General features: G+C 37.0%; 1 long non-coding RNA gene and 1 pseudogene across 6 annotated transcripts in view; one reads left to right on the top strand and one right to left on the bottom strand.

Annotated features, from left to right (window-relative positions):
- LOC141570624 (uncharacterized) overlaps nt 1–15,411 on the top strand; it is a 755,563-nt gene that overhangs the window by 601,135 nt on the left and 139,017 nt on the right. For all 6 annotated transcript variants that reach the window (XR_012494839.1, XR_012494838.1, XR_012494842.1 and 3 more), the window contains one exon: nt 1,873–1,978. This is a non-coding gene — a long non-coding RNA (uncharacterized LOC141570624). The remainder of the gene's footprint in view (nt 1–1,872; nt 1,979–15,411) is intronic.
- On the bottom strand, nt 12,972–13,614 carry LOC109458273 (BCL2/adenovirus E1B 19 kDa protein-interacting protein 3-like; annotated as a pseudogene).

Consider the following 15,411-nt stretch of genomic DNA (forward strand, 5'->3'; position numbering starts at 1 on the left):
TCCTATAACTGTCATTACAGGACATGTTGCTGCAGTATAAATCTGGATACCCTCTGTTCCGTTTTTTTTTTTTTTTTAATTTCTGAACTCTTATTGGAATTTTTTATACTATTAATCAAAGCTAGTAACTAAGAGAAAACTTGATTCCTTATAGATTTGTTTGTTATAAGTTTAAAAGTAAACTTTTCATTTACTAGAAGTGTCCCAAAACTATGAGAATAATAGAATTATATTTTAAGTATGTTGGGAAAGTTGGCTGTATTTATTTCTGTTTATCCATTTGCTCATACATTCATATATTTGTTACTTGAACTCTCTACTGTAATGATATTCAGGGAGGAAAAATGTTTTTTTTATTTTTTATTTAAATAAGTATACTGTACAACGATAGTACAATAATAGTACATATTAGTACAATAATAGTGCATATTCAATATAGAATAAAAAGCAGAGCAAAGACAGGAGAGAGAGAATGAGAGAGACAGAAAAATGAGAAAAAAAAGAGAGAAGGCGAGAATAGCAAATACTATTGATGAGAGTAACCAACATTAATACTCTAGTGTTCTTTCTTTCTTTCTTTCTTTCTTTCTTTCTTTCTTTCTTTCTTTCTTTCTTTCTTTCTTTCTTTCCTTCCTTCCTTCCTTCCTTCCTTCCTTCCTTCCTTCCTTCTCTCTCTCTCTCTCTCTCTCTCTCTCTTTCTGGGGAGGAGGTGGGTATTTGTACTTTTCTTATTTTCTTATTTCCCTTATATGAAATCACACTGTTTCTGCTTGAGAGATGACTACATTTTTAATTTTTCTTGTCATCATCTTTTATGACTATATAATATTATTTTGTATGGAAGTGTTTCTTTTGTTTTGTCAATATTCTATTGAAGGCCATTTAGGTTTTCTGAATTTTTCACTATTATGAATGTTATTATATAAAAAAAAATATTTTTATACTTCTTGATGTTCTCTGAAGTTCTGTAATTTTGGGAAAAGGGTGTGCCTAATTTAATATTTGTAGTCAAAACTCTCTTTGTCTTCGCTGGTTCTTCATTTGAATACCCATCTGGAAATAACTTTCCTTTCAAAAAAATCAAATGTGTTTTCTTTAGTACGTACTGTTTAGTTGTTTCATACTTAATATATTTGCAAGAGAATGAGTACTATAGTGATCTTAATACTATTGTACATGAACTATTCCATGAGACTTAGTGGAAAACTTTCAAACTCTGGTTATATGGAGAAAAAGGGTTTTGAGCATCTGAAGCATTTAAAGAATGCCATTTAAGCATCTAGTTTTGCAAGTGAGGAAACAGGAGAACACAAGATGATTGTATCTCTCTTGTGCTGTTTCTCAGTAAAATCTCTCTTCCTGGATATCGTTATGTAAATATCTTATTAATCAAGGCAGAGTGTGTTGAAAAAAATACACTTTCTAAGTTAATTTATTCTTTACAGTGCTGGGTGGGAAATGGTTTTGTGCTTTAATACAATACTTTGCAATAGATCTTTTTGCAGTGATGGAAATGTTTTATATCTGCTCTATTCAATATGGTAGTCACTGGCTGCATGTGGTTATTGAACAGGTGAAATGTAGTTAGTGCAACAGAGGAAATGAATAATTAATTTTATGTAATTTAAATTTAAATCAATTAGCCACATGTAGTCAGTGGCTACCTTATTGAACAACACATCTTTCATAGTTTTACCATTATTTTGAACCATTGTAATAAGTTTGTGAAGCATTGTAGGTGTTTACCCATTAGTCAAATTCATTTCATTGAAGAATAACTATTAGATGATGAAGAACTTACAATCTTGGAATATAATAATAAGAAGAAAAATAAAAACTGTGCATTGAGAGACATTTTTCAATTTCTTTCAGAGAAGAAGATTGAAAACTTCAATAAGGCAAAAATGGAAACCTTAGAATAAATAGCATGATCTGGGCTGAAGACCTGGCTTTGACACTAACCATCTATTGACCAGGGGTAAGTCACTTTTGGTGGTCTTAGTTACTTGATATTCATGATAAGGGCATTGGAACAAATGATTTTCTTTGTTCTTACTGTGGATAAATTATATGAATTTTGTCTGTCTTATATTCAGAATCAAATACTACTTTTCCCTTCATATCTTAATAATGTGTTATAAGCATCCAGTGCCAGCTACCTTGTAGGTTCTTAATAAGTATTTGTGGAATGAGTGGATGTACTTTTGTCTGCCTGAGTCAATAGTTCCCTTCACTGCCCGTTCTTAGAGCTTGATATTTTCCACACTCAGACTTGATCAAAGTTTTTAATCATGGATGGCTTTGACACAGGAGAGATATTTTGCTACACAGTGGTAGGCAATCACTGAGCACACCCTTCTGCTCTCAAGTTGCTAAAAGGGTCTACTTCCAAATGGCCAAGGAAGTGTGAGAGTCCAGAACTTGCCTGACCTTCCCAAAGCAAACCACTCAGGATGCTCCCAAAGGTCTGGATCAGGTTCACTAAGGTGATGATAGGAAGGCAGGAGAGGGTCCAGAATGTAACTCAGGCTTAACTTCCTGGGACACTCATCATATATGGCTTCTCAGAAGAGGAGTTTCCATACCTCAGCAATATGAACTACCTTGACCACTAAAGTCCAGAATAATTAAACTTTCTTTAATATTCTGACATTTATTATATATTCTCTTGTTAGATATTTAACATTTCACCCTCTTGGGGATATAGTTAACTTTTAATGTATTGATGTCTTTTTAATCCAATGACACTGTTAACTTTAGTAAGGACAGAAGTGCTCTAGTTCTATTCCTGGCACACCGTCCTCTGTGTCTCACAAACCCCAGCCCAGTGTAACCTACCCTCCCACAATCAAACCTATGGGAAAATACTGTCTACACCAAAAAGTACTGTACAGACATCAGTAGGTGTTATTATGGTATTAATTGACGATGTAGGTAATTTATTAATTACCCTTATTTCTGGTACATACTCTCCTCCAGGAACACTGCAGCTGGTTATAATTTTCCGGGCTCACTATAGATGCCCTGAAATCTTCGCAGAATTTTTAGGACTTTAATTCTATAAGAATATCTAAGGAAAATTCATTATACTTTTCACTGAGAAGAGATGATATTAAAAATTAATGACCATTTCAGTCCTCTGGGATGTAACATAATTCAGCGCAGGGGAGGCAGTCTGTCACTTTCTTTTTCAAGGGCAATTCACAACAACACTTTGAGTGAAATAAATCCCCGAAGCTTGATGTTCTTCTCCCCATTGCAGAATGTGAGTGTTGACATCTCCTTTTAAAAGTAGCAGTATTTCATTTTAAATTAATGCATGTGTTTGAAAAAAAAAAAAAAAGAGAGGCAGTGTGTGGTAAAACCTATATAGATGTTCATATACTTTACTTCCATGAATTTCACAACTAAAACTGTTCTTAAAGAAATAGCTCAATAGGAAAAAAGAAATCTAAGGGAATGAATATCTTACTTGTGCCTTATTTACGATAAAAAGAGCAATTGAAAACAATTTAGATGCACCATATTAGGGAAAACCTTAAAAAAATTATATTATGCTAGCAAGAAACTACATTAGTAAGATGTTAACGTTTAATATTTTAAAGCCTATACACATACATGGAAAAATGTTTATGCCATAAAGTAAAGTAAAAAAAAAAAGCAGAATACAATGTTTGTACTCAGTGCATCAGATGTTTATGTATAAATGACAGTAACATTTCACAAATGGAAAGATTGTTTTACTGGGTAGAAGGTGTATATTTTGTAAAGAGCACAGGCTTTGGATTAGAACAAAGTTTGAATTCCAACTCTGCCACAGGCTGTGTGACACTGGCAAATTATGGAACATCTCTGAATATCCATTTTCTTATTACCTGAATTTTTTGGTAAAAATTAAATAAGCAAATCCACTTAAATAGCCTCGGCTGTCTAGGAGCTCAGCACCATTATTTCCCTTTCTCCTTACTAAATACTTCAGACTTTGTTGGGATAAGAAATTTTTATGGGAATTTCAATATTCTTGTTTTTGACCAAAATAAGATTTTTTAGTAGGTTATTAGAAGTTAATGGTTAATGTGATAACTCTTCTGTAATTGGTTAATGATCTTTATATTTGAGTGTATTTCAAAAGTATATTAAATGTCCTGGACTGGAGGTCAATTTATATATACAATTGAAAATGTAACAGTAAGAATGGTATATATTTGTGATGATTAACTTTATGGGTCAACTTGATGGTCCTTAGGGTGCCCAGATTAAACATTATTACTGGTTATGTCTGAGGTGTATCCAGATGAGATTAGTATTTGGATGAGAGACTCAGTAAAGTGCATTGCTCTCCTCAATGTGAGTGGGTATCATGCAATCCACTGAGGGTCTAAATCAGGGGTGTCCAAACTGCGGCCCGCGGGCCAACTGCAGCCTGCAATCCATTTTTAATTGGCACGCAGCAAATTCCAAAAATATATTTAGTTTACTTAAATAAACCCGGTGAGGCAATATGTACTTCACCTCGAGTGAGTGGCCCGGCTGTTTGTGTATTTTACTGCATATGGCCCTTGGTGAAAAACGTTGAAAAAAGTTTGGACACCCCTGGTCTAAATAGATCAAATGGTGGACAACAAAGGAATTTATCCCTTTTCATCCCTTTTTCCTGCCTTACTGTTTGAACTGGGATATCTCATTTCATCTCATCTTTTCTGGCCCTTGCATTGGGATTTATACCATAGGCTCCCATGGTTTTCAGGCATTTGGACTTGAGCTGAATTACACCATCAGCTTTCTTGGGTCTCCAGCTTGCAGATGGCAGATCATAGGTCTTCTCAGCTTCCATAATTGCATAAGCCAATTTCTCATACTAAATTAATCTATCATCTATCTATCTATCTATCTATCTATCTATCTATCTATCTATCTATCATCTATCTAATCTCCTATAGCTTCTGTGTTTCTGAACACTGACCAATATAGATTTTGGTACTGAGAGTGTGAAATTGTTTCTCTAATTAGATTTAAAGGTCCTAATGACTCTATTTTTGGTAGTAAAGAGAACACTGATAGTACACAGTGTGAATGGTTTATAGAATACAAAATATCTGCATTGGATACTCCTATTCAATTATTCGTAAGAAACAAGGAGCTAGGTAATACTTTCAAAAAATTTTGAAAAATAAATGAAAATAATGACACTGACTGATTGTTCTTAATGTTGCTGGCAAAATGGCAAAAAACAAAGATGAGTCCAGGTATTCAAATTCCCACATCAATCGTTGCATAAATGACCTAAGAACTTCTACTATTTGAGGCCTGAAGGACCCTTATCTCCCGTAGCCACAGGGCTGAAATTGCTGCAAATCAGATTCAGAACCTCATTGTGGGACTTGTTGAATTACAATGCAAGTTGAACTCCCCAACTCAAAGGGTGCCTGCTGATAAAGTGCAGGCCCTTATTGGAAAGAATGGGATCATACATTGGGATAGTGACCTGTGTGAAGACTTTAATGAAGCTAAGGACATTGAACCATTAAATTCTGTCATTCTTCTTTACCAGTCTCCCCATCCCCAGCATAATTGGCTTCCCCACCCATAGTAACATTGGCCTTACCCCCTCTGTCTGAAGGGATAAACTCTACATTGCCTATGAAAACTATAATGGCCTCCCTTGAGGTAGCCATGCAAGACAATGCTGATTCTCCTCAGGACTGACCAGCACCACCACCACCCATCTTTGCTTCTAGACCTATATAACTAGATTCAAGTCCCAGTAGGACCCTAAAGGTGAGGTATGATGTGTGACCAATGAGAAGGTATGTTACCCTCCAAAAGAACTACTGGAGTTTTCTATAATTTATACACATAGAAATTGAGGGAACATGTATGGGAAAGGATACTAAGGGTGTGGGATAATGGTAGAAGGAATATAAAGTTAGATCAAGCGGAATTTATTGACATGGACTCACTAAGCAAAAATTGTAACAGTTTCTTTTGTTGGCTGACTAAAACATGGGTTGAAAAATGACCGACTGTGTGAATTAGAAACGCTGCACATGCCTTTGGTTTAATGTAAAGGAAGGGACTCAAAAGCTTAGGGAGATTGGAATGTTAGAGTGGATTTGTCGTTTAAGGTGTACTTACCCACACTGGGAAGGTCCGTAAGAAATATCTTTCATTAATACTGTGAGAAATAAATTTGTGAGAGGAGCCCCAGCATCCTTGGAAATTTCTGTGATTGCTCTTGTCGTAAGACAGACTTCACAGTGGGAACTACAGTCCCTGAATTGAGAAACCTAAATGCAATTGGAGTAATTGGATCCCAGGGTGGCCTGAGCCAAGTGATAGTACCAACTGCCATGGTACTATCGTGTTTACTGTGATGGACAGCAGAGTCAAAGCAGCCTTCAGAATAATCTGACTCAAGTCCATTTATGACCTTGGTTAATTAATGCCGATGTTCCTAAAAATTAAATAGATAGGAAGCCTACTAAATTCTTGCTTAATCTGTATCAGCAGAAAAATTCTAGGTCAAGTGAGCAAGTCTAACCTGAATCAAAAATCAGAGAGTCATGGCCTCATCAATCAATTCCCAGACTTGAACTAGCTTACAGATCAGGAACTCTTTGAATGAAGGGGAAGCTGGGTCCCCTTGAGGTAGGATCCCAGTACACCAACAAAAAATGTATACTGCCAATCTTTCTCCCAGCCTTCCATGAAGGGACATATGACCTTTTACCAGGGTAATGGTGTAGGAGGAGGGAAATAAAATAATCAGAACTTTCAGGGATTATTGGACACAGGCTCTAAACTGATATAAATTACAGGAGACTCAAAACATCACTGTGGCCCACCAGTCCGAGTAGGAGCTTATGGAGATTAGATAATCAATGGAGTTTTAGCTCAGATTCATCTTACAGTGGGCCCAGTGGGTCCCTGGACACATCCTATGGTTCTTTCCCAGCTAGTTCTAGGATACATAATTGAAATAAACATACTGAGTAGATGGCAGAATTCTCACATGGGTCCCCTGACCTATGGAATAAGGGCTATTATGGTGAGGAAGGCCAAGTTGGAAACCATTAGAACTGCTGCTATCTAGCAAAATAGTAAATCCAAAGCACTGCCACATTCATGGCGGAATGAGGCAGAGCTCAGTGCCACGATCATGGACTTGAAGGCATCAGAGGTGATGGTTCCCACCACATCGCCATTTAACTCTCCCATGTGGGCCTGTGCAAAACACAGATGGATTTGGGAGAGTGACAGTGGATTATTGAAAGTTTAACCATGTGGTGATTCCACTTGCATCTGCTGTACCAGTTGTAGTATCATTGCTTGAGAAGATTAACATTTCCCTGGTACGGGGTATGTAGCTACTGATCCCGCAAATGCCTTTTTTGCCCCATCCCTGTCCATGAGGTCTGCCAAAACCAGCTTGCTTCCAGCTGGCAGTTTCCTTCCACAAGGTATCACTCTGGTTCATTACATTGATGATTGGGCCTAGTGAGCAACAAGTAGCAACTACTGTAGACTTATTGGTAAGACATTTTATATGTCAGAGGGTGGGAAATAAACCTGACTAAAATTCATGGGCCTTCTGCCTTAGTGAGATTTCTAGAGATCCACTGGTGTGGGGCATATAGAGATATCCCTTGTAGGTGAAGGATAAGTTGTTGCATCTGACATATCCTACAGCCCCAAAAGAGGCATGATGTCTATTGGTCCTCTTTGCATTTGGGAGGCAACATTCCTCCTTTGGATGTGATACTTCAGTCCAGCCCATGTACCAAGTGACCCAAGAAACTTCTAGCTTTGAGTGGAGTCCAGAACAAGAGAAAGCTCTACACCAGGTCCAGGCTGCCGTGCACCTGGCCACTTGGGGCTTCTCATGCTTCTGAATCAACAGGCAAAGTGAAATACCTTAGCTTAATATAGGGGAAAGTTTTCAAAAAAGGGAGGCAAAGACAAAGGAATACAAGAGTGAAAAAGGGATTCAAAGTCAAAGAAGGGAGTTACTGTATTGTCTGGGGTGATAGATCCTGACTACCAAGGGTAAATTGGACTGCTGCTCCGCAATGGAGGTAGGGAGGAGGGTGTCTGGAATACAGGAGATGCCCTAAGGCATCTCTTAGTATTAGCATGCCCTGTGACTGAGGTCAATGGAAAACTACAACAACACAACCCAGGTAGGACTGCTAATGGCCCAGATCCTTCAGGAACGGAGGTTTAAGTCACCCCACCAGGTAAAGAACCATCACCAGCTGAGGTGCTTGGTGAAGGCAAAGGGAAAGAGTAGTGGAAAAAGGAAGTTGCAAATACCAGCTATGACCATGTGATTAGTTACAGAAATAAAGACTGAAATTTTCATAAACATTTTCTTCTTATTTTGCCATAAATGCATGTGTGTGTGTATAGGTTTTCTTTCCTCTCTTAATCTGTTGTCATATAGTATAAGATGCTTTTCTTCTCAAGAAATTTACCTTCTCTTCTGAGGAAGGGGTTAGTGAATTGTCGGTTGTATACAGGATAGTTGTATCATGTTAGGCAGAATTATGACCTTGTTATTGTCTTTATTTGGAGATTAAGTATGGTTTAAGAAGATGTGTATGGGTGCCAAGTTGATAAGGGGTGGACTCATTATTGTTAATTTTATGTGTCAAGTTGCCTGGCTGTGGGTGCCCAGATTAAACATTATTTCTGGGTGTGTCGATGAGAGTGTGGGTGGACATTATGGCGGGCATCATCCAATCTACAGGTCCCGTTTCTCTTGAGAACCCTAACTGATATATAACTGATCTTGACTAAGCACTAATGCAATATACATTCATTTCCTTCATACTATTGATGTTAAATTTTGAAAAACTTATTTTGAACTTTCTATTAACCTTCTGGGAATTCCTTCCCATGGACTTGAGGATGGAATGTCTCCCAAATATAAGGCTACCCAGGATACCCAGAAACTCACTACATAGTATACATTAGTGTTTAAAAGAAATTGCTCTTTTAAATGAGAAAAGAAGGGTGACGCTAGACAGAGTGACTTTTGCCACTTGGCAGTAGGGGCCAGAGAAGACAAGGGAAAGATCAAGCCAGAGTATTAAAATTCTTTGTCAAGGGAAGCAATGCCTTGTACCCATGCTTAATTACAAAAGGAAGTTAGGAACAAATGCATGTGTATTATTGCATGTATTAATGTAGAGTTTAATTAGTTTGGAGTAAATTAATGGCTGCTTGCAATATTTCTGGCAATTTGTTATAAGATGTGTGATTTTAAATTGGTTTCTTGAAAATGCTGGATAAAACATTTTAATTCACACATTGCTTTAGGAATTGACTTGGGGATAATAAAATATAATGAAATGTTTTACCTCAGATGGATGTAAGTTCTATTTGCTCTGCAATTTTTTTTTTTAACTTGAATGCAAATAATGAGAACACTGCTAGGATATTAGAAGAGCTGTAACTCTTTATAAGTTACTCATCTCTCTCACCACTGGGCAAACTATAGCTATTCTAAAATTCTATTTTCTTGTAACAGTAGTGAACAAGGAAAATCTTCTAAGCCTCTTTTATAAAAATAAAAAAAAAATATGTGAAACTGAAAAGCAAGGAGATATAACAATCTGTCAACTCAGCAAAGAAATTACCATAAAAGACTAGAAATCAGGACATTTGCATTTGGCCCACTAAGAAGATTTCCATGAGTTCTCAACTAGTTTGTGATAGCAACAAGATTACGTATGACCAGTTGTCAAATGAAAATGTGTCAGTTATTTATTTATTTATTTATTTTAAAGATTTTATTGGGGAAGGGGAACAGGACTTCATTGGGGGAACAGTGAGTGCTTCCAGGACTTTTTTTCAAGTCAAGTTGTTGTCTTTTCAATCTTAGTTGTGGAGGGCGCAGCTCAGCTCAGCTCCAGGTCCAGTTGCTATTGCTAGTTACAGGGGGCGCAGCCCCCCATCCCTTGTGGGAGTCGAACCAGCAACCTTGTGGTTGAGAGAATGCACTCCAACCAACTGAGCCATTCAGGAGCTCAGCAGCAGCTCAGCTCAAGGTGCCGTGTCCAATGTTAGTTGCAGGGGGCGGAGCCCACCATCCCTTGAGGGATTCAAGGAGTTGAACTGGCAACCTTGTGGTTGAGAGCCCACTGGCCCATGTGGGAATTGAACCGGCAGCCTTAGGAGTTAGGAGCATGGAGCTCTAACCACCTGAGCCACCGGGCCGGCCTGTGTCAGTTATTTTACCTAACACCAAAATTAACTGCAAGTAATTCCAGGGGGTGGGGGTGAGGAGCGGGGGTGGGGGGAGTGATAGTTATTCTTCCAAGGTAGCCAAGAAAAATAAAGCAAGTGTATTTCTTAGCATATTATTTTTAGATTTGTTAATATTATTTCCCTGCTCTGACAGGAAAATAATGTATCTGGGATCATTTCAAACAAAAGGAGTTCTAAGCATATGAAACCATTCAAAGAACATAGAGACCCTCCATCTCATGAAATTAGAGTGGTATTGACTCTTCTTCCTTCCTTGCTTGTTGGATGTTTATTTCCTGTTGGCTATCTTCATTCCAACTAAAATTTTCAGCTTTTAGGAAGAGATTCACTCACAATTTCCTCACTCTTCATTTGGAAATTTCCTTTGCCATTATTATTATTATTATTATTATTGTTATTATTATTATTATTATTTTCAGTTGGCTAGGCAACACAGCCTAAAAAAGAATTGTTGACTAAATTATGACCCAGATACTCAGAATTTATGCCAAATTACCAATCATATTACTATTGGCAAAGCCATGTATTTTCCCCCAATACCTCTGTTTTACTTTTCTGTGATTTTTTCCCACGTTTTATGGATTCCTTTCTGAGGTATCTAATCTCCTTATGTCAATTCTTTTCTCTCACATTCAACCAGAAATACATTTCTGAGAAAAAGCCTTTTCTAAATCCACCACGCTTCTGTTTGTTCTCACTGAAGTTTGTACTTCTATTATAGAACTAATAATATTATATATTGCAATTTTTTACACATGGATTTGATTCTCCCATTAGACTGTGAGTTTCTTAAAAAGAACTGCATTTTATTCTCCTTTGTAGCTCTTTGTAGCTTTGTTATATTCATGCACACAGTAGGTATTCAACATGTGTTAACTTGTTTAAACCAAGGTGTAAATGACTAACAAAAGTCATTTTTTTCACTGGTAATACATTTGAACAAGTGGTTATAGAGTTCATCTTGGGGACTCGAGAATTAGTAAGTAAAATGACTAGGTCTTCTTTTCTTATTTCGCTTTTAATCAGTGGAGCCATTTTGGCACATCTAAAATCACATCACGGAAATATCTTCCTCTTCTGATTACCTCTAAAGCCACCTATGCATTCCTGATTTTTCATTTCCACTCTCTCTCTAGCAGTTTCAGTCCTGGTTATTAGCTGGAAACTTAGAGACCTTTTGGGAGTGGGGTGAGGTATGTCTTCTTTTGTTTCTTTTATTTGTATTTGTTAGTCTGGTATGCTTTATTTAATGAGTAGATTGTTAGTTTTAAAATTAACAATCGTTTTTAAGTATTCAATAGTAATGTCTATATCATAAACAGTAATTATTTATAGTATGTAAAATATATAATAGTATCCTTTAGAATCATGCTACGTTTTCTGAAATCCAATAAATCTAATTGAAATAATTGGTAATCCTGATGCTTTCTAACAATTTGATCCTAAAGCTTCACATTTTAGAAACACAAACAAAAAGTATATTACTGAAGGAAGTTGTTGAGGGTTCTGGAGTTTAACATAACTGCAGATGGCTACAAAAGAAAATGACCAGTGCCTGCAGAATCACAGGAATCACTTTAGGAGGACCGTATAGTAAATATTAAAAAGGGAGAAATCAGAAGAAAACAAATGGCATCTTTTCAGAACTTTGTCAACTGTTCCCACAAACCAAGTCTGTTTTTCAAAGTTGCACAAGTGCTTGGAATAACTCTGAAACAAATATTTTCAGAGTTGAAAGGCTTCAGAGTATATGTGATGCTTCCTAAAACAAGAAGCCTGCATTTATACCATAAACTGGATCTCTTTCCAAAATCTCTTAGGAAAAAAAGAAAAAAAATTTTAAAAAATGTTAAGAGTCATGAAAAATTCACATGTGGCTAATAAACATAAAAATACCACACACACAAAAAAAAATCCCAAACGCAGTTTCATATATTTCTAGGCCTGAGACGTTCCTTATCAGAAATAAAGAGTCTACACCATAGAAAAGACAACATTACAACATACTAGTATTAAAATCTGCTGATGTATTTTAGTTCTTATTCTATTTCATTCCTATTATTTATATAGCCTGCCTCCTACAAATTAAAAGGAACCTTTAGGAGGCTTAGACAAAAAGTGTCTCCAAAGCTGGTTTAAAATAATTTTTTATTGCCTAGGATATATTTTTTTTCTTGTGGCTTGTGCTTTATTTTGCTTGTTTTCTTTTTTAATAACTATAAATTCAAGCTTAAGGAAGCTTACCTTTGTCTTGAAAAACAAAACAATGAAACTTGTATATCATTTGCTAAACTGATCTTGTTTTAAGAGAGAGATGGGAGTTATCCTACAAGAGTAAAATTTATACTATGAATGATGCAGGTCTAAGTCTGGTGGTACTAAAAGGAGACAATAGCTTTGTTGACAAAATTATTATCTGCTGGTGGCATTTGCGGAAAAGAAGCCCTCGCAAATTTCTAAAAACAGTAAACTCTGTTAGGAAATTCTAAAGTGTCTTACGGGCCAGAAAGGGAATAGGGTTAGTAAAATGCCTCAACAGAGTTTGAATAAAATACTGGATTTAAGAGTTACTGGAGCTTGGGTATGTAAAAACAGGGTTGTAAGTTGGGTCATGCTTACAGTGGTTTCAAGTTCAAATAAATTACTGTGACAATATACCACTTCATAGGTCACACGCTTTCCCAGGGGCTTTCTTTCCTTCAATAGGTGCTGGCAGAAGGTGTGTTCAGTCATTTTCCAATATAGATGCCTAGCCACAAAGCCAAAACATAAGAAAGGAAGATAGAAGGAATGAACATCTAAAGAAATTCTGCAGAGAAAATACCCCCTTTCTTCATGGCTCCACTTTTCCTCATGCTTAAAGAAATGGCACATTTAGGGTGCCTGAAGTAGAACTCCTTAGGTGTAATGTTTTCAGGCCTACTGGGCCAGTCTACACTTTTCTTCAAAGCATCAGTTTCTTCTCTCTTTCTACAACTTCTTCTTCTGACTGGGAGCTATGGTCCCTGCTGGTGTGCATTTCCACATCAAACATAATTTGTCCATCTTCTTCTGGGGAAGGACTGTCACAGTGAGAGCTGCCTCTTGAACTACTCTGTCCCGATTCATGTTGTGTATCCAAGAGAATCTTCTCCATGTCTCCATTGTGGATGGAGGATGAGGAAGAGATGTGTTCCAGCCCCCCATTTCCCCACTGCCATTATCATTGCCATTGGTGCTGTTCATGGATAGCTCCACCCGGGGACTGTTGAGGCCGGCTGGCTGTGGCAAACCCTGTTCCCCTTCCTCAGAGTTGTTATTATTGTGCAGAGGTGGTGGCTGTTCTACTAAATGAGATGACATTGTGGGCGGCTGGAAGAACTATGGTGGCAGCTGGACCGTCTCCAGTTCTACGGCAGCAACACAACAAGCCGAGTCCCCAGCCCCTTATTTCCCTTTTTTACAAAGAGTTTTCTTTAATACTATTTTGATTCCTCACTGCCACCCTTTCAATGTGGCAGGGAAGGTAATATAATATGGTATCATTTTTTTAAAAATTGAAGTTCAGGGATTCTGAGTTCCTTGAATTTATTAAGATGGAAAACCAGATTTTATATATCCCACCTCTTCGTCCTCCAACTTCAGTACTCTTTCATCCTATAACTTTACACAGCATGTCATTATCTTAGGATATTTTCTGAGTAAGCATAGAGGTCAAGTACACAGTATTGGACACTATAGAATGGGTCTACTTCAATAACTCTGTCACGTGGATCCTGCTGCATTTAATATCTAAAAGATCTTCATGCCCATCAACAGACTAGGTCTACTTACGTAAGTTTAAATAGTTTAATTTAATTGATTTGTCAGTACAACTGACCTCTTTAGGTATAGTGATTAAAATAATTTGTAGGAGTGAAGATTAAATCTATGGCCATATTAAATTGTGTCATAATCCATAGAATCATTTTGGTATGCTTAATACCAGGTACATTTATATGACAACAGTTAAATTGGACAATCTGTGACATGTACCTTCAGAGACATATGTTATCAATGGTTAACTTGAATTTTCAAGACCCATCATTAGGAGGTTATTAATAACTCCCATACTTTCCTTATTCTTATAATATGGTATCACCATGTTCTATGATAGACAACTCAATCTTAGTAAATGGACATCATTAAGAGATTAATATATATGACACAATCAAACAGTCTTCACTTGTATATAGAAAAATAAACTTACAGTATCTAAAAGAGATAAATAAACCAAAATATATCAGCCACAGTAAAAAGATTAGCACCTAAGCCCAATATGGGAGTATCTACTTTCTATTTTACAGGGATCAAGATCTTTTAAAGGGTAAACATAGCACTGTTTCTGTGTTCCCATCAGAAATCTAAGGTTGATATTCAGATGTGGACTCTGAACCTTGCTTAACTCAACCAACCATATCTATTTTGAGCCTTTGTAATTTGGCCAATCCACTGGTAACCAAACTTTTTAGGTATTGATCACCCGTATCCTTTACCTCTGGGATCCTGACTTGAGCCTGATTATTCCGTTTTGCTGTCTGACAATAACCACTCACAGTTTGAGTTTATCCCTACCCAGTCTGCTTCATTTTGGAGTGAAAAAATGGCAATTTCAAATTCCTCCTTCTTCTCTAGGCATTTCACTTTGGTCCCTTCTGGTCAATCCTATGGCATTCTTCTTCTACATTACTTGGAAATCTTTTGACTGCATTTACGAAAGCCTGATTTAGACTAGCATGAACTAGAACAGAGTGTATCCAAACCCGAAGAATAATTAGTACAGGGATATAAATTGCCACTGACATTTTTTCTCTTGTCTCTGCTTCTCTTTTCATATCTACTTCTTTCTTCTTTCATGTTACAGACTTGATATCTGTTTTTAAGTTGTCATGACAGGAAATGGTTTCTGTATCACTTCCCAAGAATTCATCACTTCTTTTCAGGAGAGCAGCTAAAATAGCAGGAATCTCTTTGACTGATTTCAGATTCGCAGAGAAGATTGATTTGCTCAGCTTGGGTCAGAGCTTACCCCAGGGCAATCAAATATAACCAGGAGTGGGGTCACATTAGACTATCCAGGAAAGCCCAATAGTACCCATGTGGATATAGATGGATTTGGTG

Source organism: Rhinolophus sinicus, linkage group LG01 (genome assembly GCF_036562045.2).
Source record: "Rhinolophus sinicus isolate RSC01 linkage group LG01, ASM3656204v1, whole genome shotgun sequence".
Classification (NCBI taxonomy): Eukaryota; Metazoa; Chordata; class Mammalia; order Chiroptera; family Rhinolophidae; genus Rhinolophus; species Rhinolophus sinicus.